Here is a 23,548-nt window from a genome sequence, read left to right as displayed (position 1 = left end):
GGTGTTTGTCATCTCTAGAAATTGGTGAAACTTGGGACATGAAGTCTCTCCCCAACTCTAAAAGGTCCCAAAATATCAAAGCATCATAAAATATAGGTAGTGAAAAAACATAATAAATACAATCGATGAAAAATATTTAACATCTCTAAACCTCAGTCCCCTCAAAGTTATAAAAATGGGGAAAATAATGCCTGCATCAGCTTCTTCACAGTGATCAAATAGTAAATGGGATCTAGGCAGGGTGCACCAGCATCTTCCACAACTACACTATGAAACTACTCCCCGAAACACTACTAGAGAAGTAGAAAAATTTATTTCTGAGGTTGAAATGTTGTTTTTGAAGAAGATCTATCTAGAGCCTCCGGTGGAGGGAGAATGTGGTAACTGAAACCAAACCAGCTGGGAGGTAAGCAGTTATAAGAAATTACTGATGCCCTGAAGGCAAGAGCACTGTGGTGTGCTGGGCTGTGACCAGGACAGTGCTGGGTCTTTCCCAGAGTCTGTCACAGCCCTGCCACCGTGCTCCCGCAGTGCTGGGTGGTCATGGCACTCCTGAGTGATGGCAGAATTCTGCAGTGGAATAAATCGCTTTACTTTTGATGATTAGGAAAATGATCAGGAGTTAAATGGTTCACTACCTCCCATGAATGCTTTTGCCAGTTTTACACACAAACAATTTTTTGAGCCTTTGGTTAGTTTTTAGTTTTTTTATGTCTCTTTATTATTGTCCTTCCATTTTATGAGTATATAACAAGAGATTGTGTTCCTAAACTTGTAGCTGACTACCTGCAAAAAAATAAAATCAACATAGATCCACTTGTGAACCATATATTCCTTTTTGAAAGAATAAATGGGGCATTTGAAGTAGTCCTAGATGCACCTGGAAAACCAGTATCTCAAAGCTAAAGGGGAGAACAATAACTTGAGGCTTATTTAAAAATGAAAAAGAGCTAGGGACAAATAAGCAGCCTTGGCTTTTTTTCAACTAGACAAAAGTTTTTATTAACCTTTGTTTCAAACTTTATTCCCAGGCTTCTTCAGCTTAATTAGGTACAAAAAATGATTGTGTATAAGTAAAAACTGAAAAGAGCTATAGGATCCAAGGTACTTGGGCTTTAAAATATTAGAGATCTAGATTTTATCAGATGCCAGAACAAAATTTGAAAAACCAGTCATAGTATAAAATAGCTCCCAGTAACTTCTTCAAGTTTTATCTTCTTTAGAAGTTGACTCAATTCAGTTAGCATCATTCTTAGAAGACTCATCAGAATTCTCCACAAGATCTGGAACTTCAGTGTCATCATCCTGTCTGGTAGCAGGTGGTGCTTCACCAGAGGTTTGGGCAGAACTGCAGCCAGTCTCGGTAAAGCAGTCCAACTGCACAGAGCTGGGTGGAGATGCTACACAGCCTTTCTTCTGTCAGCTGCTTTGTCTCTGCCTGGCCTGTAATGATCAAAGTGTTCCCCTCCAGAGATGCCTGAACTTTAGGGCTATTACAGTGAATCAATGTTCCTTGGCTTGTGAACATATTTACCTCTTTGATACCTGAGATATTGTTTACTCCTAACTTCTTTGAGGAGAACTGAAGCTTTTATCATCTGTTGTAGCTTCTCTATGAACCTCCTTCTTTCTGAGAGCAGTTCCTTTCCCATCAATGTGCAGTTGTACCTGTAGTTTGGTGAGTTTCTCCCAATTCATGATAGTTTCTTTTATCTTGTTGGAGAGGAAAGGAGCCATGCATGGGACCCAGGCTGGCGCTCAGGGAGTGTTGAACAGACCAGTTGAGAAGAAGCGCTCAGGTGCAAGGACGCAGGATGGCAGCTCAGGCCTTTCAGGTTTTAATGCTACATCACAGACGAGGATAGAGGAAGAGAAAGGAGCAGATACAGAAACTGGATCCATGTAATTTTAATGTGTCTCACAACTTTTCAATAAGAAAAACTCTGGTAAGTCAACAATGGGTAGATAACATTGGTAAGAAAGAGTGAATCCGAACACAGGCCAAACGGTAGTAAGATAGCAAGTGGCAGGACTGGATGCTACCAAATATCAGCAGGGACACTGAAAGAATGTGTGCTCGTGATTGTTGACAGCTGAGGATGAAGAGAGTTGCCTAAATAAAGGAAATGGACAACTACCACCCCTTTTCTGAAAGGGCAATGGGCTGTCTTGTCTGAGGTCACCTTTCTGCTCACGGAAGAATTAATGTAGCAACAGCGAGCTTGCTCTACATAGAGGCAGGATTAGATCATCTTAGAGGCTCTCTCCCAAATGAGAGGCTGCTAAAAGCCAAACTCCACCAAGAATTTTTTAATTGAGATATAATTGACATGTAACATTGTATTAGTTTCAGGTGTACAACAAAATGATTTATCAATATATGTATATATTGCAAAATGATCACTACAGTAAGTTTAGTCAACATCCGTCACCTTACATAGTTACAATTCTTTTCTTGTGATGAGGGCTTTTCAGTTCTACTCTCTTAGCAACTTTCAAATATACAATATAGTCACCATGCTGTAAATTATATCCCTTGGACTTATTTATTTTATAACTGGAAGTTTGGACCTTTTGACACCTTCACCTATTTTGCCCACTCCCTATGCCCTGCCACTGGCAACCACTAATCTGCTCTCTGTATCTGTGGTATTTGATTTAAGGTGGCACATATAAGTAGGAAGAGTACAAACTAAAATAACAATATAAAGTATAGTATAGAAAAAATATAAACCAGTAACATAGTCATTTATTATCATTACCAATATTATGTGCTGTACATAATTGTATATGCTATAATTTTTCATTAACAGGTTTATTTTATTTTATTAATTATTTTATTGTTGTTCAATTACAGTTGTCTGCATTTTTCCCCTATCACTCCTTACTACCCCAGACAAACCCGCCTCCCTCCCTTGTTTCCACCCTCCCCCTCGGTTTTGTCCATGTGTCCTTTATAGTAGTTCCTGAAAACCCTTCTCCCCACTATCCCCTCCCCTCTGATTATTGTTAGATTGTTCTTAATTTCAATGTCTCTAGTTATATTTTGTTTGCTTTTTTCTTTTGTTGATAATGTTCCAGTTAAAGGGGAGATCATATGGTATTTGTCCCTCACCACCTGGCTTATTTCACTTAGCATAATGCTCTCCAGTTCTATCCATGCTGTTGCAAAGAGCAGGAGCTCCTGCTTTCTCTCTGCTGTGTAAGTATTCCATTGTGTAAATGTATCATAGTTTTTTGATCTCTTCATTTACTGGTGGGCACTTAGGTTGTTTCCAGCACTTGGCTATTGTAAATTGTGCTGCTATGATGTATGTGCTATAATTTTATGTGACTGCAGCACAGTAGGCTTATCTACACCAGCATCACCACAAGTACGTGAAGTCTGTGTTAAGCTATGATATTATGATGGCTACAAAGTCACTAAGCAATGGGAATTATTCAGCTTCTTATAATCTTATAGGAGCACCATCATATATGCAGTCTGTCATTGACAAAAATGCTATACAGCTCATGACTGCATTTCCTAATACAGTCTTGTGTTATCTAACCACAACTATGGGTTAGTGCATGAAGTTCTGTATCTATATTTGGTCAATGAAAAGATGTGTTTGTATAATCTCTATCACCCCCTTACTCAATTGCCTGCTTAGACAAACCAGTCTGTGTTTATTGTTCTGTGTGCTTCCTATTTCCCTGCTTCTCTTTCTCGCTCCTGTCTGACTGAGAAGATTTCTCCTTCACTCTATGTCTCCTCCACTCTTGTTATTCCCTCTCTCCATATCATGAGTGAAGGAATGTTTGTTTGTGTAATTCCCTTGGAATAACCTTGGATTTGGCCTGTACATCCTCTTTGTTGTCTGCTTTATATGTAGAGACTGCTTTCTCAGTTGCATTTGATCCAGAAGTGCAAAAATAAAAAATGCCAAGTAGAATTTTTCTTTTTCTACTTCCCCATTTTCTTCTTCCTCTTCCTCTTTTATGTGGGAGAACTGGGTTTGAATCTGTATCAAAGGCAGTTATTTTTTTTAATATATTTTATTGATTATGCTATTACAGTTGTCCCATTTCTCCCTCTTTATTCCCCTCCACCCTGCACACCCCCTCCCAGCCACATTCCCCCCATTTTAGTTCATGTCCATGAGTCATACATATAAGTTCTTAGGCTTCTACATTTCCTATACTATTCTTAACCTACCTCTGTCTATTTTCTACCTACCATGTATGCTACTTATTTTCTGTACCTTTTCCCCCTCTCTTCCCCTCCTACTCCCCTGTTGATAAGCCTACAGGTGATCTCCATTTCTGTGGTTCTGTTTCTGTTCTAGTTGTTTGCTTAGTTTGCTTTTGTTTTTATTTGAGGTGTGATTGTTAATAACTGTGAGTTTGCTGTCATTTTACTGTTCATATTTTTGATCATCTTCTTTTTCTTAAAGAAATTCCTTTAACATTTTATATAATAATGGCTTGGTGATAATGAACTTCCTTAACTTGACCTTACCTGAGAAGCACTTTTATCTTCCTTTTCATTCTAAATAATAGCTTTGCTGGATAGAGTAATCTTGGATGTAGTTCCTTGCCTTTCACAACTTGGAATACTTCTTTCCAGCCCCTTCTTGCTTGTAAGGTCTCTTTGGAGAAATCAACTGACAGTCTGATGGGAACTCCTTTACAGGTAACTGTCTCCTTATCTCTTTCTGCTTCTAAGATTCTCTCCTTATTTTTTATCTTGGCTAATGTAATTATGATGTGTCTTGGTGTGTTCCTCCTTGGGTCCAACTTCTGTGGGACTCTCTGAGCTTCCTGGACTTACTGAAAGTCTATTTCCTTTGCCAGATTGGGAAAGTTCTTCTTCATTATTTGTTCAAATAAATTTTCAATTTGTTGCTCTTCCTCTGCTCCTTCTGGCACCCCTATAATTTGGATGTTGTAACATTTAAAGATGTCCTAGAGGTTCCTAAGCTTCTCCTCATTTTTTGAATTCTTGTTTCTTCATTATGTTCTTGCTGAATGTTTCTTTCTTTCTTCTGACCCACACCATTGATTTGAGTTCCAGTTTCCCCCCATCACTGTTGGTTCCCTGTACATTTTCCTTTATCCTACTTAGCATAGCCTTCATTTTTCATCTAATCTGTGACCAAATTCAACCAATTCTGTGAGCACCTGATTACCAGTGTTTTGAACTGTGCATCTGATAGATTGGCTATCTCTTCATTGCTTGGTTGTATTTTTTCTGGAGCTTTGATCTGTTCTTTTATTTGGGTCATTTTTTGTCCTGGTGTGCCTGTAATGTAGTAAGGAGCAGAGCCTTAGATGTTCACCAGGGCAGGTTTATCTACATCACTGCAATGTGACTCTGTTTGTGGGGGAGGGGTCTGAGAGGAAACATTGGTGCTTGATCCACTCTCTGACAGTTTTCAGCCACTTCCCCCACTATCCACAAGCAAACTGGGCCCTTCTGGTGCTGATTCCCTGGTGGGTGGCTTTGAGTACACTCTAGGACCCTGTGGGTCTCTTCAACAAACTCTACTGTGAAGCTGGGAGTTTCTCGCACTGCTGCCTCAACCCCCACAGGCATTTTCAATCGGTGGTTTGAAGCTTTATTTCCCCACTGGAATCCTAGTTTTTGAGGTCTGTTTTACTCTCCAGTTGTTCCTCCTGGTTTATCTTGCACGCAAATGTGGGGCCACCCACTCTACCAGCTACTGCCTCTCTTAGTCCCCCAGCTACCACCTTGCCATGAGTCTTCTCCAACCAGCTGCCAGTCTCCGTCCCTCCTACCGGTATGGATGAATCTGTCTTCTTTAACTCCTTGGTTGTTGGACTTCCATGCAGTTCAATTTTCTGTCAGTTCTAGTTGTTTTTTGTTTTTAAATTGTTATTTAAAACATAAATAACATATCATAAGTACCATCCCATCCTTCTTTTGGTTGTGCAAGGAGGCAAAGTGTGTCTACCTATGCCTCCATAGGCATGGCCAGAAACCTGAATCTGTACCAAAGGCAGCTTAAGAATTGTTATTATGAAGGGTCAAATTTGCTTAGCTATTTTAGATATATATCAACCCCTATTTTATTAGTTGTAGAGCTACTACCAGTCAACACATTTCTGTACAGACTGACATATGCTCTAGTGCTCTCCCCTTCTTTACAGCAGAGAAGTCAGATATCAATCAGTCACCACAAAGATACCCACCCATGACTCCAGCATTTCTGCTCCATGCATCACCATTTAGCATAGACTGAGCAGCTCCCTCTTCCAGGATCTCAGCTGGATACAGTGGGGGGCAATGAGAGATCAGAGGCCTCTAACTCTGCCAAGAGGCAGGATGGGGTGGTACTTATGATATGACCTTGGATTGAGGCAGACCCTACCTTACTAGCTGTGGGAACTTGGGCTGATCATTTAAGTTTCCTTATCTGTAAAATGAGGATGAATAATAGCACCACCTCAAAGGGTTATCTAATGAGAAAATGAGATAAGTCTTTTGAAGCACTTTTCAGGGAGCCTGACAGAAAAAAAAAACTTCCAAAAACGTTCACTGCAATAATTACATATAAAAGCAAGTTCACAATCTATGGTACAAAAGAACTACAGTCTTGTTAGCCTATCTAAAGTGTCATAACACAGATGTAAGTTAATGATTTGGAGCAGAGAAGGAGATGCCCTTCTGAATGAAGAACTCACAGGAAGCTTTGTAGATGAGCAGGCATTTAAGGCCAACCTTAAGTAATCCTGGGAAATAGAGAAAAGTCTTCACTGTCATTTCTGGTGTCCTTTGTTCAGTATAACTAGTATGTTTATAGTTTCCAGGAAAGAGGAGTTTGACTTTTCTTCTATCCACATTTGGAGGCCTCCTAAAATCTATTGTAAAGTCAGCTATTTAATTAGATGTAGACTGTCAAAACACCCAATAACAAGGCAGACAAATTAACATAAAGGACTTTTTTCTCTAGAATTGCCAATGGAATATTACATGGCTAGTTCATGTTGCGTCAGTAAGCTTTAATTAAACACAGGGTGAGACAAAGTGGATTTACAGTTGTGAGTTTATGAAACTCAAAGTTTAATTCTTATATTATTATTTATTAATTACTGTATTACTTTTGTCCAACCCTGTACTTACTGAGAAACAACTAAGAACTGAGAAACATTCACCTACCAGAGAGGCCAAGGAGGGCCTATGATTTCCAGTTTGGAAAGTACTGAAGGAAAGAAGAAAGTCCCACATCTCGTATCTGGCAGTCAAGACTCTACATTACCTGACTCTATCTAGCCTTCTCCTCCACCTCAGTTCTCCATATTCCCCAATAAAGGGCCAATGTTCTTTAAAAGCTTGTGTCCACATTCTCCCCCAAATAGAAATAAATCCATTCCTCATTCAGTCCTTGCTCATCATGTTCCTTTTTCCCCTTCTGTCTTCTTGGCCCCTGCAAATCCTGCCTAAACCTTGAGATCCAGGCCATAGTGCCCCACTGTGGAGATGCGTTAGCTCCATCTAATCTATCTCACAGTCAACTCTGTGAGTCAACCTCACAGTAACATATCTCACATCAACGTTAGCTTCATCTCAGTCAACCTTTCAGTGCCCATACGGCTCCTGTGGCATTAGGGACCCACCCTCTTAGCTGCTCTCTGTTTCCAGTGCAGAGATCAATCTCTCAAATTCTATTGGAAGTCCCTGGTTACAGACCTTCTCAAATGCCATTACTGTTCTCAACTGCATGTTGTGCCATGTATACAGTAGGTGTTAATAAGCAGTTGTTGGATTCTTGTGCTCATTTCCCTCAGGGCAGGCACATGCTGACCATGAGGAGTCCCATACTGAACACGATTCAGCACTTCCTCTTTCAGAGCTGGCAGATTAGCAGTGTGGCCAGCACTGGTCAGGTCGACAGGACAGAGAAACTCTCACATGAGGTAGGAAGTGGCCATTGCCCTAGATTTTCCAAGTGGAATTCAAAGGAGGGAGACTCAACTTTGTCTTTTCATTTGTGCATTGTCAGCACCTAACTCAATGCCTGGCACATAATGAATGCTCAGATAATTGGCAATGGAACCAAGGAGTGACTTCTACTTACAGAGTAGAGAGAAACTTTTAAAGAAAGATATTTTATTAAAACTTATTTGGAAAGATGAGTCAGAATGTAGATGTATAGATGGAACTAACAACATGGAGAAATAACCTTAAAAATGATTTTCTCTTAACATCCACTTTTACACATTTTTCCATTTACTCATCTTCCACATCCAATGACCTAGAATTTGAGGGGATTACAGCCATTGCCACCTTGTTTTCCAGGTCCCAGTGCATTTGGAGCCCTGACACCTAATGATGATCTTCCATCACTCCATGTACACATGGCTCCACACACTACCAACAGCACATTGTACACACTTCATAGAGTCAGGGCATCTTTCTTTTTTTTTAATTTTTAAATTTTAAACTTTTATTTTTTATTTTAATTGTTGTTCAAGTACAGTTTTGTATTTTATTCCCATCCCAGCCTACCCCCCAGCCCTCCCCACCTCCCTCCCATTTCCACCACCACCCCTAGTTTTTGTCCTTTTGTCCTTTATACTTGTTCCTGTAAACCCATCCCCTGTACCCCTGAAATTCACTTCCCTCTCCCCTCTGGTCACTGTCAGCCTGTTCTGTATTTCAGTGTCTTTGGTTATATTTTGCTTGTTTGTTTGTTTGTTTTGTTCTTTAGCTTCCTGTTAAAGGTGAGATCATATGGTATTTGTCTTTCACTGCCTGGCTTATTTCGCTTGGCATAATGCTTTCCAGTTCCATCCATGCTGTTGCAAAGGGTAGGAGTTCCCTCTTTCTTTCTGCTGAGTAGAATTCCATTGTGTAAATGTACCATCGTTTTTGGATCCATTCATTTAGTGACGGGCACCTAGATTGCTTCCAGCTCTTGGCTATTGTAAATTGTGCTGCTATGAACATTGGGGTGCATAGGTTCTTTGAAATTGATGTTTTAGGAATTGCTGGGTCAATAGGCAGGTCGATTTTTATTTTTCTGAGAAAATTCCATACTGTTTTCCATAATGGTTGTACCAGTCTGCAATCCCACCAACAGTGAACTAAGGACCCCTTTTCCCCACAACCTCTCCAACATTTGTTGTTTGTTGCTTTGTTTATGATAGCCATCCTGACTGGTGTAAAGTGGTATCTCATTGTGGTTTTAATTTGCATCTGTCTGATAGCTAACGATATTGAGCATCTCTTCATGTGTCTCTGGATCTTCTGTATGTCCTCCTTGGAGAAGTGTCTGTTCAAGTCCTTTGACCATTTTTTTTTTTTAAAGTCATCTTTCAGGTTTTTTTTTTTTAAGATTTTTTTTTACAAGATTTTATTTATTTATCTTTAGAGGGGAAGGTGAGAAGGAGAGAGGGAGAGAAACATCAATGTATGGTTGCCTTTTGTGCGTCCCCTGCTGGGAATTGGCCTGCAGGGAACCAGCCTGCAACCCAGGCATGTGCCCTGACTGGGAATCGAACCGCAATCGTGTGGTTTGCAGGCCCGCGCTCAATCCACTGAGCTACACCAGCCAGGGCTTCCTTTGACCATTTTTAATTGGGTTATATGTCTTCTTAGAGTAGAGTTGTGTAAGTTCTTTGTATATTTTGGAGATTAAACCTTTGTCTGAAGTATCATTGGCAAATATGTTTTCCCATACAGTTTGTTGTTTTTTAATTTAATACCATTTTCTTTAGCCATGCAGAAGCTTTTTATTTTGATGATATTCCATTTGTTTATTCTTTCCTTTATATTCCTAGCTCTAGGGGACATATCAGTAAAAATGTTGCTGTGTGAAATATCTGAGATTTTCTTGCTGATGTTGTTCTCCTCTAGGACTTTAATGGTGTCACAGCTTATATTTAAGTCTTTTATCAACCTTGAATTTATTTTGGTGTATGGTGTAAGTTTGTGCTCATTTCATTTTTTTGCACGTAGCTAAAAATATGGAACACTTCACAAATTTGTGTGTCATCCTTGTGCAGGGGCCATGGTAATTTTCTCTGTATTGTTCCAATTTTAGTATATGTGCTGCCGAAACAAGCACAGGGCATCTTTCTTAATACCATGTGTCAAGTGTCCACTCTCACCCCTTGCCCTGCCCTCTAGAAGTTTAGGTTTGTGAGTGGAAGAGCAGGTGACAAATGACTGTGTATCAGTTTCATTAACAAGAGGGACATAACTGTCTTGGAACCACACTAGGAGTGTTCAGAGGTAACCCTATCAACCTCTAAAGGGTCATAGAATATAACTCGCCTCTACTTTTCTCTTTTTCTTTTATTCTTTTACTTGCTGTAACCCAGCCCAACTCTACATAATATTTTAATCCAAGCACCATCTCCTGAATACAGATTCATCCTGCAGAGGATGTTATTTGGTCAGATTAGGTTAGGGCTCCCCCCGTGGCTGGTAGCATAATGGCCCCCCAAAATGTCCACTTCTAATCTCAGGAACTTGTGCATATATTGCTTTATGTGGAAAAAGGGATTGTGCAGGTGTTACTAAATTCAAGGTCTTGAGATAAAAAGATTTTCCTGGATTATCTAGGGAGATATAATCTAATCCTGTGGGCTCTCAAAAATAAGAGGGCCTTTCCAGTCTGGGGTCAAAGAGAGCAATGTGACTTACCCACAGCCTTCACATGGGCATAGCACAACAGTGGGGTGCATTCGTTTTCTATTGCTATTGTAAGAAATCACTACAAACTCACTTGGAAGATCAACAGCATGGCAAGGACTAAAATCTCTAATACAGAGTTACAGACCTAATAATGAGCAATGCTGGCATTTGACTCCAAAGCTTAGGAGGGAAAAACCAGCATCTCTACAAGAGACCTAACTGTTTCTTTGTTACCTAGAGGCCTTATAATTGATAAGAAGCTAAGATTATTATAAATGGCAGAAATCATGCTCAATCCAAATCTTTCATTTCTAGAGGGTTAAATTACTTAGAAAGCTGATGAAATTAACATTATTATTTTTTTAGAAAAAGCAAAATAGAGAAAAAGTCAATTTGTTGTTTCACTTATTTATGCATTCATTGGTTGATTCTTGTATGAACCCTGACCAGGGATTGAACCTGAAACCTTGGTGTATTGGGATGATGCTGTAACCAACTGAGCTACCCGGCCAGGGGAACTAACATTATTTTTTAAATAAGAAGAAAAAAATGAACAGCAAAAATGTACATAAGTAGTCTGAAAATTTGAAAGCATGTTGAGGGTCAAGGTGCAAAGTGAAGAGCAGGGAGGAAATTTAGCATGAGTACATAGAACTCCAGACCAAGATTTTAAATTCCTTGAACAATTTTGAAAAATAACCATATTAACTACTATTAATTACTATACAATTAGTATTTTATTTTTATTTTAATAATGGAGCCAATGTTGGGGGGTCAAAATGCTGGCCGGTATTGCTGTGGCTGTGGAGCCAGGAACCTGGCCATAAAAACCATTGTGGGGGAGTTTGTTTGCATGTGTCCCTGAGGGTCTTGGGAACAAGAGTAAGAGAAGCCTAAATCCAAAACCACAATGATGTACACTTTAGTCTTTGGTGAGAGCCAAGCTACAAACATTCTGAATGTCCCACAAGTGTTTTGTAGACTTATTTCAAATCATTTTCAGAGACTGAAGATGGAGGCAAGGTAGGAGGGAGCAGATTCCACTTCCCCCTACACATGGGAGAAAAACCTAGCCAATCTATGGAGGAACAGAGCAAACAGCCAATAGCACCACAGCACATGTGAAGATAGGAGACCAAAAATTGTTGAGGACATTGAAAAACCAGATGGTTAGGATAGTGCTTCAGGACAATAAGGTCCCTGGGATTAGCACAAGGACCAGGGTGGCTGCAGCCCCAGGCCCAGCACCTGCCAGGTCTGCCACAGGGTTCTTGGGAGAGACCTGGGTCAACGACCCCCTCCCTGGCCAAACAAGATTTGAGCAGCAGCAGGAGAGACCTGGTTGCTTGAAGTAGCAAGGTACAGCACCCGCTGATGATAAAAACACTTAGCAAAGTAGGACTAGAGGGAGCATTCCTCAACACAGTAAAGGCCATATATAAGAGACCTACAGCCATCATACTCAATGGGCAAAAACTAAAATTTTTTCACTAAGATCAGGAACAAAACAAGGTTGTCCACTTTCACCACCTCTATTCAATATAATATTGGAAGTTTTAGCCACAGTGATCAGACAAGAAAAAAAAATAAAAGGCATCTAAATCAGAAAGGAGGAAACACAAAACTGTCATTGTTTGCAGATGACATGATAGTGTACACAGAATGTCCTATAGACTCTACCCAAAAACTGCTTGACCTAGTAAGTAAATTTGGCAAAACAGCAGGATACAAAGTCAATATCCAGAAATCAAAGGCATTTTTGTATAACAACAATGAAACAGCAGAAGCAGAAACCAAGAAAAAAATCCCATTCGATATAGCAAAAAGAAAAATAAAATACCTAGGAATAAACCTAATCAAGGAGGTAAAAGACCTGTAAGCAGAAAACTACACAACACTGAAGAAAGAAATCAAGGAAGACACAAACAAATGGAAACATATACCTTTTTCATGGATTGGAAGAATTAACATCATCAAAATGTCCATACTACCCAAAGCAATTTATAGATTCAATGCAATACCTATTAAAGTAGCAATGTCATACTTCACAGACATAGAACAAACACTTCAAAAACTTATATGGAATCATAAACGACCTCCAATAGCAGCTGCAATTTTGAGAAAGAAGAACAAAGTAGGAGGGATCACAATACCTGATACCAAACTGTATTACAAGGCCACTGTAATCAAAACAGCCTGGTACTGGCATAAAAACAGGCACATAGGCCAATGGAACAAAACAGAGAGCCCAGAAATAAACCCAAGTCCCTATGGTATATTAATATTTAATTTAAATATGGTAATTTAATATTTAAATTAAATATTAATATACCATATTAAACAAAAGGGGCAGCAACATAAAATGGAGTAAAGATAGCCTCTTCAACAAATGGTGTTGGAAGAACTAGACAGCCACGTGCAAAAAAAAAAAAAGAAAAAGAAACTTGAGCACCAACTTACACCATACTCATAAATAAATTCAAGGTGGATAAAAGATTTAAATACAATCGTGACACCATTTAAGTCCTAGAGGAGAACAAAGGTAGGAAAATCTCAGACATTTCACGCAGCAATATTTTCACTGATATGTCGCCTAGAGCAAGGGACATAAAGGAAAGAATAAACAAATGGGATCTCATCAAAATTAAAGGCTTCTGCACAGCTAAAGAAAACAGTATTAAATTAAAAAGACAACCAACTGTATGGGAAAACATATTTGCCAATGATACCTTAGACAAGGGCTTAATCTCCAAAATATACAAAGAACTCACACGACTCCACTCTAGAAAGACAAGCAACCCAGCTAAAAAATGGTCAAAGGACTTGAACAGACATTTCTCCAAGGAGGACATACAGAGGATCCAGAGACACATGAAAAAAGGTTTAATATGGCTAGCTATCAGACAGATGCAAATTAAAACCACAATGAGATACCACTTTACACCAGTCAGAATGGCCATCATAAACAAAGCAACAAACAAGTGTTGGAGAGGTAGCAGAGAAGAGGGGACCCTAATCCATTGTTGGTGGGATTGCAGACTGGTACAACCACTATGGAAAACAGTATGGAATTTTCTAAAAAAAACTAAAAATGGACCTGCCATTTGACCCAGCAATTCCACTGCTAGGATTATATCCTAAGAACCCTAAAACGCCAATCCAAAAGAACCCATGCACCCCAATGTTCATAGCAGCACAATTTAATATAGCCAAGAGCTGGAAGCGACCTAGGTGCCCGTCAGTAAATGAATGGATCAAAAAATTGTGGTACATATACACAATGGAATTCTATGCAGCAGAAAGAAAGAAGGAGCTCCTACCCTTTGCAACAGCATGGATGAAACTGGAAAGCATTATGCTGAGTGAAATAGGCCAGGCGTTGAAAGACAAATACCATATGATCTCACCTTTAACAGGAAGTTAAACAACAAAACAAACAAACAAGCAAAATATAACCAAAGACACTGAAAATGAAAACAGGCTGAAAGTGACCAGAGAGGAGAAGGGAAGGAATTTCAGGGGAAAAGGGGAAAGGTTTGCAGGAACAAGTATAAAACACATGTGGACAATAACAAGGGGGGTGAAAATGGGAGGGAGGTGGGGAGGGCTGGGGGATTAGGCTGGGATGGGGTAAAAGACAGAAAACTGTACTTGAACAACAATTAAAATAAAAAAGTAACTGGAATATGCATTTTGTAAGACAGAAAAAATTATTTTCATATATGCTTGGCAGATGGAAATGAAATCACTGAGATAATGTAGAAATACCAAATGTTTATAGTACATTAAAATAATACATAGTAATAAAAATTTCACAGTTGCAACAAAATTAAAATGTCTTAAAATTAAAAATAATATTTTAATGATGGTGAAATTTTGCCTCAAAATTTAAAAATATTGTTACTATCCATGAAATGCACAAGTTATTACTATCAATATCTAATATTCATGGAGCACATAATTTGCTATACACTTTGCACACTTTGGTTTCATCAAATTCAATTTTTTAATTAACATATAGCCTTGAACTATTTAATCAATTTGCCCCATAGTAAAAGTAGCTTTATGCAATATACTAGAAAGTCCTCATGAGAGATTTGGCAATCAAGTTGTTTTTAATCATACATGACTTCTATGATCTCCTACACTTAAGTGGAGATGGACCCTTCGAATATAATGGGCTGGTCACTACGTTGATTAGGTTGTATTAGGTTATGTTATATGGCAAATGGTAATAGATTAGTCACTCCCATGACTGTGTTATATAAGACTGGAGGGGGATTGGAAGTCAGGAGACTGGAAGTGTGAGAGGCTATGGAATGAGCCATGCTGAGATTGTTCCCAGCCCACAGCCTTCAACAGAACAGAAGTATTAGTCATCTTACCACAAGGAACTGAACTTAGTCAACAATAATGTGAACATTGAAGAGGACCCCAAACTTCAGAAAGGAAACCTGGCTGACACTTGGATTTCAACCTTGAGGAACCCTGAGCAGAGAAACCAGTTTAACCCTGGCCAGACTTTTGACCTCCAGAAACTGTGAGTTAATAGATGGATATTCTTTCAAGCAACTGATTTCGTGGTAACCTGTTAACTGGGCAATAGAAAAGTAATATGCATGTAAAGAAATATTTCATGTAATTATTAGGTACCTACAACTATGTTCATTTTTCAAGTACATTTTCACACATTTAGAGAAAACTTTCATGTGTAATCCAGGGAGAGGATCACTGTCAGGTAGTAAAAACAGACTTCAGAGAGGAGAGGGTGTTCGAGAACTTTGAGAATGATGTGAAGCAGACGCAGGTAGAGATGGGTAGATCGTCTGGGATAGGATTTTGACATGCAGAAAGGGTGGCATAGGAGAAAAAAGACAATGGAATACTACTTACTAAACAAATTTTTAATGTAAAATTTAGTTTTAAGTAGAGTGTTTAGTTAACAATTTTTATAGTTCTGAAAATGTAACGTAGAGACTCTAAAGACTCCATAAAAGCCAGAAGCCCCTCCCTCCCAAAGGTTACCAATGGGTGGCCCCAAAGCAAACATTCTCCATCCCCCCAGTGTATCTAGGAGATTGGGGAGGAAACAGGAGGAATTATCAGCCATGAGTTTTTGTCCCAGTGGGAGAGCACTGAAGTCCTTTTCTTTCTTCCTCTTTCTTTCCCAGCCTGTGGGGAAAGCCAGAAGACACTTACTCTTCCAATTTCCCTGGGAGAGAAATCAATTTGATTCATATACACACATAAATGACTAATATAAAACTGGCAAAGAACAGCCCTTAAGGGAGGAAACAGTGAAAAGCTAAAGGCAAGGTAATTTATTTTCTAGATCCTGTTAGTTTGTGCCTATAGTCAGCATATTTATTAATAATGCTGCCTTCCTTTCACTCTTAAAATTATGCTGGTTTTGGATAATAAAGTGTACAGTCACCTACTAATGCTGGTATGATGCAGGAATGGGACAAAAGAAGCAGAATGAACCCCTGGGAAACACACATGCCAAAGACTTCTCTACCTCAGAGCTGCCTGAATCCTCTGTTTCCATATCAACCCATCTATGAACATTGTGGGTATAGTCCTAACTTCTGCTACATATGGAGAAGGGCAGACTGTGGTGAAGGAAAAGATGCCAACTCCACAAAGAAGCAGATAAACAGATAAAGGGGGAAGTCTACTCTGAGACTAAGTTCTGTTCACGGGTTCCCTTTTAGCTGAGGCTCAGGTTCATTGTTTTGTTGTTCATCCTTCTTTGAATTCCATGAGTTAATACATTTTCAATTCGTCATTCCTTCTTTTTAAATTAAGTTGTCTTCATTTGGGAGTCACTCTTCCCTGACTCCATGTTTGTCCAATGGAGCTGCCTCTGCCACCCATTGGCCCTGGGGGTGAGCACTAGACTCAGACCTGCCAATCATAGTATCACAGCCCCTGGTCCAAAAGGTTGGCCTTAAAAAGGGTACATGACCCCAGACACACTTTGGGATTTCTAAGCAAAGATATTTAGAGAGGAAGGTTTTCTTTTTTCTGGTTCTGCTATGCTGGAACAACCTGAGTCCTGAGCCGTCAGTATCAGAATCACTCACTGCTCAGGGAAAGTATGCCTGCAACAGGAAGGAATGACAGCCATAGATGCAGAGTTGGTAAGTGGATGCTGAGAGTGGTTTCTCTCACTTGCAGCTACGAAGACCTCACTGTCTTGGTAGGTCATCATTAAAATGCTACACAATAGTTATTATCATAGTCCTCTTTCACACATTTGGAAGCTGAAGCTAACAGAGTTTAAATAACTGTTCCAAGGGTTAAACAGGGAAGAATTTGAACTTCAGCACCACAATTTTCTTATCATACTACCTTGTTTCCCACAAAAAGTTCATTCTAGATGAACAAATAGAGTGCACAATACACTCTGGACTCTGCTCTAGGAAAAATCCCTATTCCCATGTGGCTTACATTCAGTGAGGGCTTACAGAGAATAATCAAAATAAGCCTGTTCTTAGTATGTCTGATACATGCTAAGAAGACAAATAAAAGGTTGGAAGGAACATGGAATTTCCTAAGAAAGGTTGTGTACACAGTTTCAAATAGGGTGGTTAGGGAAGGCATCAGTTTTGGTGTAGACATGAGAGAGCTGAGAGAAACAGACACAAGCTGTCTAAGGGGCGAGAGTCTGTCTGGAGGCCCAAGGCTCAGAGGAAACCCATGTTGATTAGGCACAGTATACAAGACAAGAGTGAAGATGGGATGTCAGGGAAGCAATGGGTGGCAAAGCCATTAGAGTGTTGAGGCCATTTTGAGAAGATTACAGTTTTTATTTTAATTGAGATAGAAAGCCACAGGAAGGTTCTGAGCAGAGGCATGACGTGATCTGACAGGTATTTTAACAGGATCCTTCTGTCTTTTGGTTGAGAATAGAGTGCACATGTGGTATAAGACATGAGTTAGGAAATTAAAACACAAGAGAGTTGGAGCATCTGGGCAGCTATTCCCAATACTTAGAGAGTTAATCCAAATGGGTAAGATCAAAATGCCCAGCTATTCTTAGGACAAAGTAGTAGAACGTGGACTCTTGGGGAAATTTTTACTGTGTAAATTTAAAAAATGAAATAAATACTCTTGGTTGAAGTTAGAGACTTCATATTAGTGGTCTCCTAAGTGAGGTGGGGAGACATCAGGCAATGATTAGTTGTTTCTCCTTTTAGGGACTCTTATTATTCCTACAAATATTACCCAATGCACTGATGTCAAAGGACCATGCCTGACCTCCTCTGTGAATGTCCTCAGTCTGGTCACCAGGGACTAATTGAGCCTCTGAAATAGACCTACGTTATAGAGAAATAGCCCATTTTCTTCATTTTTCTCTTTCTACAATTAGAGAACATAGTTAGAATAAAATAAGATATTTCCCATGGTTTAATCACTTAATGAAACAACTGGAGCAAAAAGTTAATGACATTCTTTTCACAATATGGGGAAATTGACTTTTACAAAAATGACACATGATATATATATATTGTGAATTACCTTTTTCCATCACTACTGATCACCTTTTAACCCTCCCTTGCCTCCCTCTGGTAATCCCATGCTGTTGTCTATGAGGTTTGGGTTTTTTATGTTTTTGGCTTGCCTAACCCCTTTACCTTCTTCACCTAGCTCCCTTACCTCCTCCCCTCCGACAGCTATGAGTCTGTTTCTATTTTGTTTGTTGTAGTTTATTTTGTTCATCAAATTCTACATATAGATAAAATCATATGATATTTGTCTTTCTGTGACTGGTTTATTTCACTTAGTGTAATACTCTCCAGGTCCATCCATGCTCTCACTAAAAGTAAGAGTTTCTTCTTCTTTTTTTTTTTTATGGCCGAGTGGTAGTCCACTGTGTAAACGTTCCACAGCTTTTTTTATCTGATTATCTACTGATGGGCATTTGGGCTGCTTCCAAACACAGTTCACAGTTCAAATTTGTCCCACATCATAATTTATAACTAGAAGCATAGAATGAATTGGAGGAGTGGCTTTATTCGAAACTATAATGTCAAACTATCACTTTATATCATATACTTTGAATGTCTATTAAAAGGTATTACACTAAAAATAAAAGAATCAGATACTATTATGATTCTCAGTTGTACTTTCACAATTAAAATTACTGACCATGAAATTGTTTAATTTTCCAAAATATTCCAAAAGAATAATCAGGGGGAAAAAAGAATAAATAAAACTTTATAGGCAGGTTTCCTTGGCAACATGATGGAAGTAATTTCTGATTCCACAAAGTTTTACAACAAATATTAATTATATAAAACTGTGACATATGTGACATTTATAAAAATAGAATTTATAGGAAGCTCTAGGCATAAAGTGGAGCTCATTTCAAAAAATGTGATCTGAGAATATAAATATTTATTCTTTATTAGATTTATTTCTTTTGATGTAACTATATTTATATATATCTTTATGTAATTTTTTTGAAATTTCAGATAAAAAGTAAACATTAATTGGTTTTTATTTTTCAAGTCAAAAATTCTTTGGGCAGGAGGGTGGTAGGGGCAGTTTTTGCTGCATTAATTAGGTCCTAGGTTTCTAACTACAAACATTGCTAATGGATGAGGAAAATGTCTTCAAATGATTCTTAGCTGGAGAGTATATATATATTTATAAATTGTGACTATGTGTAAGTGCTTTGAGGATTCCCATAGCTAAACTTCACTGATACTAAAGTTACTTCGGAAATAAATTCCATATACTTTTCAAGTATTTCAGCTTCTTTTTTTTCCCACAAACCTAGATTAAGCTTAGATCAACAAACTGGTAAAAAGAAAATCTTTCACCCTTGGGTTCAAGCCATTATTCATTGGGAAATACTCATTGTGCAAAAGTGTTTCATAATTACATGAAGTTTTTGCAATCTACCAAGGCAGAACTGCCCAAGCTATATTACAACCTTATATTGAAACCCCTATTTCTGCTTACCTTGCTTATTTTCCTTATAATGTATTTTATATATTTTTTCAGGTGCTTTAATACTTTATCCATAGCCAATAAAAGTTTAATAGCAAAAATGAAATTGACTCTTCAAACAAACTATATCACCACAAAACAGTTTATAAAATATTGAAACTTCATTAAGAATTTACACCAGCCCTGGCTGGTGTAGCTCAGTGGATTGAGCATGGGCCTGCGGACCAGAGGATTGTGGTTCGGTTCTCAGTCAGGGCACATGCCTGGGTTGCAGGCCAGTCCCCAGCAGGGGACCCACGAGATGCAACCATACATTGATATTCTCTCCCTCTCTCCTTCCCTTCCCCTCTAAAGATAAATAAATAAAATCTTTAAAAAAAGAATTTACATTAAATTATATATAGACATGATAAATAGCAATCCCAGTTCAGTTATACCAAATTAAAAACACCTTTTGCTAAATGGAGTCATTACTAAGCACACAGGGCCTTAGGGACTTACAGTTCTACTTTATTGAACTGAACATTGTGGTATACATTGCAATGTGATTCTGGCTGCAATTTTGTATTGAAGTAGTATTATTAAAAGGCATCATTTCTGCAGTATTAGTGCACAGGGCAACAGCCTCGTACACCCTGATGGTATGTTGTTTCAGGTCCACCCAGTTGTGCAATGATAAACTTAAAGTTAATCATTGAAAATGTGGCCTTCAAATTCCGTACTGCTTTCCTAATCTAACCAACTTGTCTATGACATTTTAAAATCTAATACAAGTTAATTTACAACAAGGATTTTAAAATATGTCTATTTACAATTGAATCCCAAAAAGAATGTTTACAATTTTGTAAAGACCACCCTCAATTCATTTCACTGAATTTATAATATTCACTATAATGAATATTACTTTAAGAAGTATATATGTCATCTTTACATGCTAAATCTGCTCTAAGTAATAGAAGCTGGTTAAAACACTTTTTTATTTTATTTATTTTATTTTTTTAATTTAATTGTTGTTCAAGTACAGTTTTCTGTCTTTTACTCCCATCCCAGCCCACCCCCCCAGTGCTGCCCACCTCCCTCCCATTTCCACCCCCCTTAGTTGTTGTCCCTGTGTCCTTTATACTAGTTCCTATAAAACACTTTAAAAAATCTCTACTCTAATATAAAAGTTCAAGTACTCAAGGTCTGTGCAGAAAGTATCCAGCCATGTAATATGAAAAATAGAAACATTTACTGAAGAAGATACATGAAACATTGTACATGGGACAATAATGCCTCAGTCCTCCTTGAAGTAGGCTTTTGGGACCTCACACATTTTCCCAATTGCCATCAACTGCCTCATAGTATGTTTCTGAATCTCATCAATGGTCTGAAATCTCTTCCCTTTCTAAGGTGATTTTAATTTTGGGAAAAGCCAGAAGTCACAAGTTGCCAACTCTGGGCCATAGGGTGGCTGAGTCACCTGAGTGAATTGATGTTTCTCTAAAAAGCTCTACATAAGCTACAATGCATGAGCAGGCGTATTGCCATGATGAAGCTGCTGATCACCAGTTGCCCAGAGCTGCAGCCTTCTGAATCATCCAAATAGTTTCTGCAGAGAAATGTTTAAGTTAATAGAAAATTTGATGCAGATTCATTGCTCTACTCACTCAGTCATTTAGAAAGTGATGACCACACAGTATACATGATCACTCAACAGCATTTACCACCCCCACTGACTAGTACAGTGAAGTTGTTATTGTTTATGTATGCACATTGCAGTCCACTTTTCTTGGCTGCCAGGACAAATCAATGTTGCCCAAAGAGTTCTTGTTATATTAACAATGGCTGCACTTTCTCCAGACAGACCTCATATGTATTTTTCAAAATGTATGTTTAGCTCTGACTGGTGTGGCTCAGCGGATTAGGAACTGCCCTGTGAACCAAAAGGTTGCCAGTTCAATTCCCAGTCAGGGCACATGCCTGGGTTGCAGGCCAGGTTTCCCAGTTCTGGGTGTGTGAGAGGCAACTTTTCAATGTATCCCATGCACATTGATGTTTCGCTCTTTCACTTTCTCCCTCTCCTCCCCTTTCTCTAAAAAGTAAATAAATAAAATATTTTGAAAAAAGTACTATTACAACCTTAGAAAATATATATTGAAATGTTAATATTGTTGACCCAAACTCCCTGCTAATTCCAAGTTACTCATACAACTGTAAATATTTATTTCACAAAGATCCTATATCTTTGCCAAATCATCTGTTCCTGCTTGTATTTATGAAGCAGCTCCACGGTCTCAGCTGAGGGATGTGTGAAAGGGAAGCTGCAGGTCACCGTCACACAACACAGACCTGAACTAGGTAATGCTCTGGGAAATAGAGGAGGCAAGGGAGGAGACCCTGGGATTTGCATCTTCGGGGCTCGGCATCAGTTTCCATGTGGTCGGCAATACCAAAGAAATCAAATGTGATGCTCTGTTTGTAAAAGCAGAAATGTAACATTATTTGCTAAGATAACAGTTACTGGTGGAGGAATCATTTGGGGTCAAGTTAATGCAAGTATAGCACTCCAGTGAAGCTAGGCAGGAAGCAGTTGAAAATGAAGCTCTTAGGTTTACAAGTATAAAGGTCAGCTTGGGATACTGGAAGCAAATTTCTGAGAGCAGACTTTGTGTCTTTGGGCATTAGTTAGTAACTATTGTCAAACTGGCCAATTTGTTTTGCTGAACTGAGTGAAGGTTGTTTTGATAGTCTAACCCATTGTTTTCTTGCTTCAAAAAAGTTTGAATGTATGTTCACAATACAATGACCTGGCAGTCTGTAACAGTTGTAGAGACAGGAGACAACGTTGAAAAAGCACTCAGGGGAAAACTTACTGAGAATTTGGATCTCAGGTCAAGAGCTCCTTTTGCTAATGAAACCCAAATCTTTGGCACATCACAGTTGTTCAATAAATATTAACAGACCCCAGTGAGTAAAATTTCATGTCATCTTTGTAGAAGGCTCTCTGATTGCTCTTCCCAACATCCCAGTTGACATTTGTGTGAATTTTCCATATTCTACATCTACCCCTGCTCCACCCTCAGAAGCAGTAAGAGTAGTGACAAGAACGCCCATGTTTGCTGGGCTTGGACAGAGGAATTCGGGGTGTGGTGAGAAGAACACAGGCTTTGCATTGATTTTGCATCCTGGTGCTGCCTCAACAAGGTCTAGCAAGTTATTGATTTGTTTTTCACAGTCTCAGTTTGTTCAACTACAAATGGGAGAAATAACATGTGACCTTTAAAGAATGAAAGAAAGCACATTTAAAAAAGCACTTGGCAACTGTAAAGAAAATTTTGTGGCATTACTTGAAGAAGTTAGCATCTTTATAATGAAATAAAAATAGCTATAATGAAATCAATCCAGTGTAGAAAACCAAGGCCCAGAGGATTTTTAAAAATTAGTTAATATAGGACAATGTTATACTAAGTCTTAAAAAAGTAATCAGCTGTATAAATCTTGCAAGGGTAAAAAATCAGAAACAGGGGAATAATGAGGGCCATCTGTAATAGCATCAACAATACAAAGATCAGAAATAAAATGCAAGAGAAATGGGTACATTTATAAGTATCAAAATTTAGAAGTAGCCTCCGTAATGAAGACAAAATCACCATAAAAAGCCAGGTAAATTTGCCCTGAATAGAGCAGTTCAAATCTTTCCTGGATTTTTTTAAAAGATAAACCATGGGTTATCAATTGGTCTAGATCAAATTTCCTTGCTAGGAAGTCAGTCACTATTTTTGGGACATCATCTCTGCTTTTCCAACCTGTAAATAAACACATATTTTCTCTTTAGTCTTTATTACATAATATTTATGTGTATTATATTTGTATCTTCTCTCTTTCGCATTTTTACCTTTTCCCCATGTTGAACTCTTCTCAACATCACACAAATAGGCTATTCTTCCATTCTAAGAATCT

At 38.5% G+C, this 23,548-nt stretch overlaps 1 non-coding gene and 1 pseudogene across 1 annotated transcript; both read right to left on the bottom strand.

Moving 5' to 3' along the window:
- Window positions 1-1,236: 1,236 nt before the first annotated feature.
- Window positions 1,237-1,698, bottom strand: LOC128627591 (transcription factor BTF3-like; annotated as a pseudogene).
- Window positions 1,699-9,966: 8,268 nt separating this feature from the next.
- Window positions 9,967-10,073, bottom strand: LOC119063865 (U6 spliceosomal RNA). Its single transcript, XR_005085259.1, has one exon. It is a non-coding gene; the product is annotated as a U6 spliceosomal RNA (small nuclear RNA).
- Window positions 10,074-23,548: the final 13,475 nt, after the last annotated feature.

The sequence above is a fragment of the Artibeus jamaicensis genome, unplaced genomic scaffold (genome assembly GCF_021234435.1).
Source record: "Artibeus jamaicensis isolate MK-2021 breed Jamaican fruit bat unplaced genomic scaffold, CSHL_Jam_final contig_452, whole genome shotgun sequence".
Lineage (NCBI taxonomy): Eukaryota > Metazoa > Chordata > Mammalia > Chiroptera > Phyllostomidae > Artibeus > Artibeus jamaicensis.
This window is presented reverse-complemented; position numbering and strand designations above follow the sequence as displayed.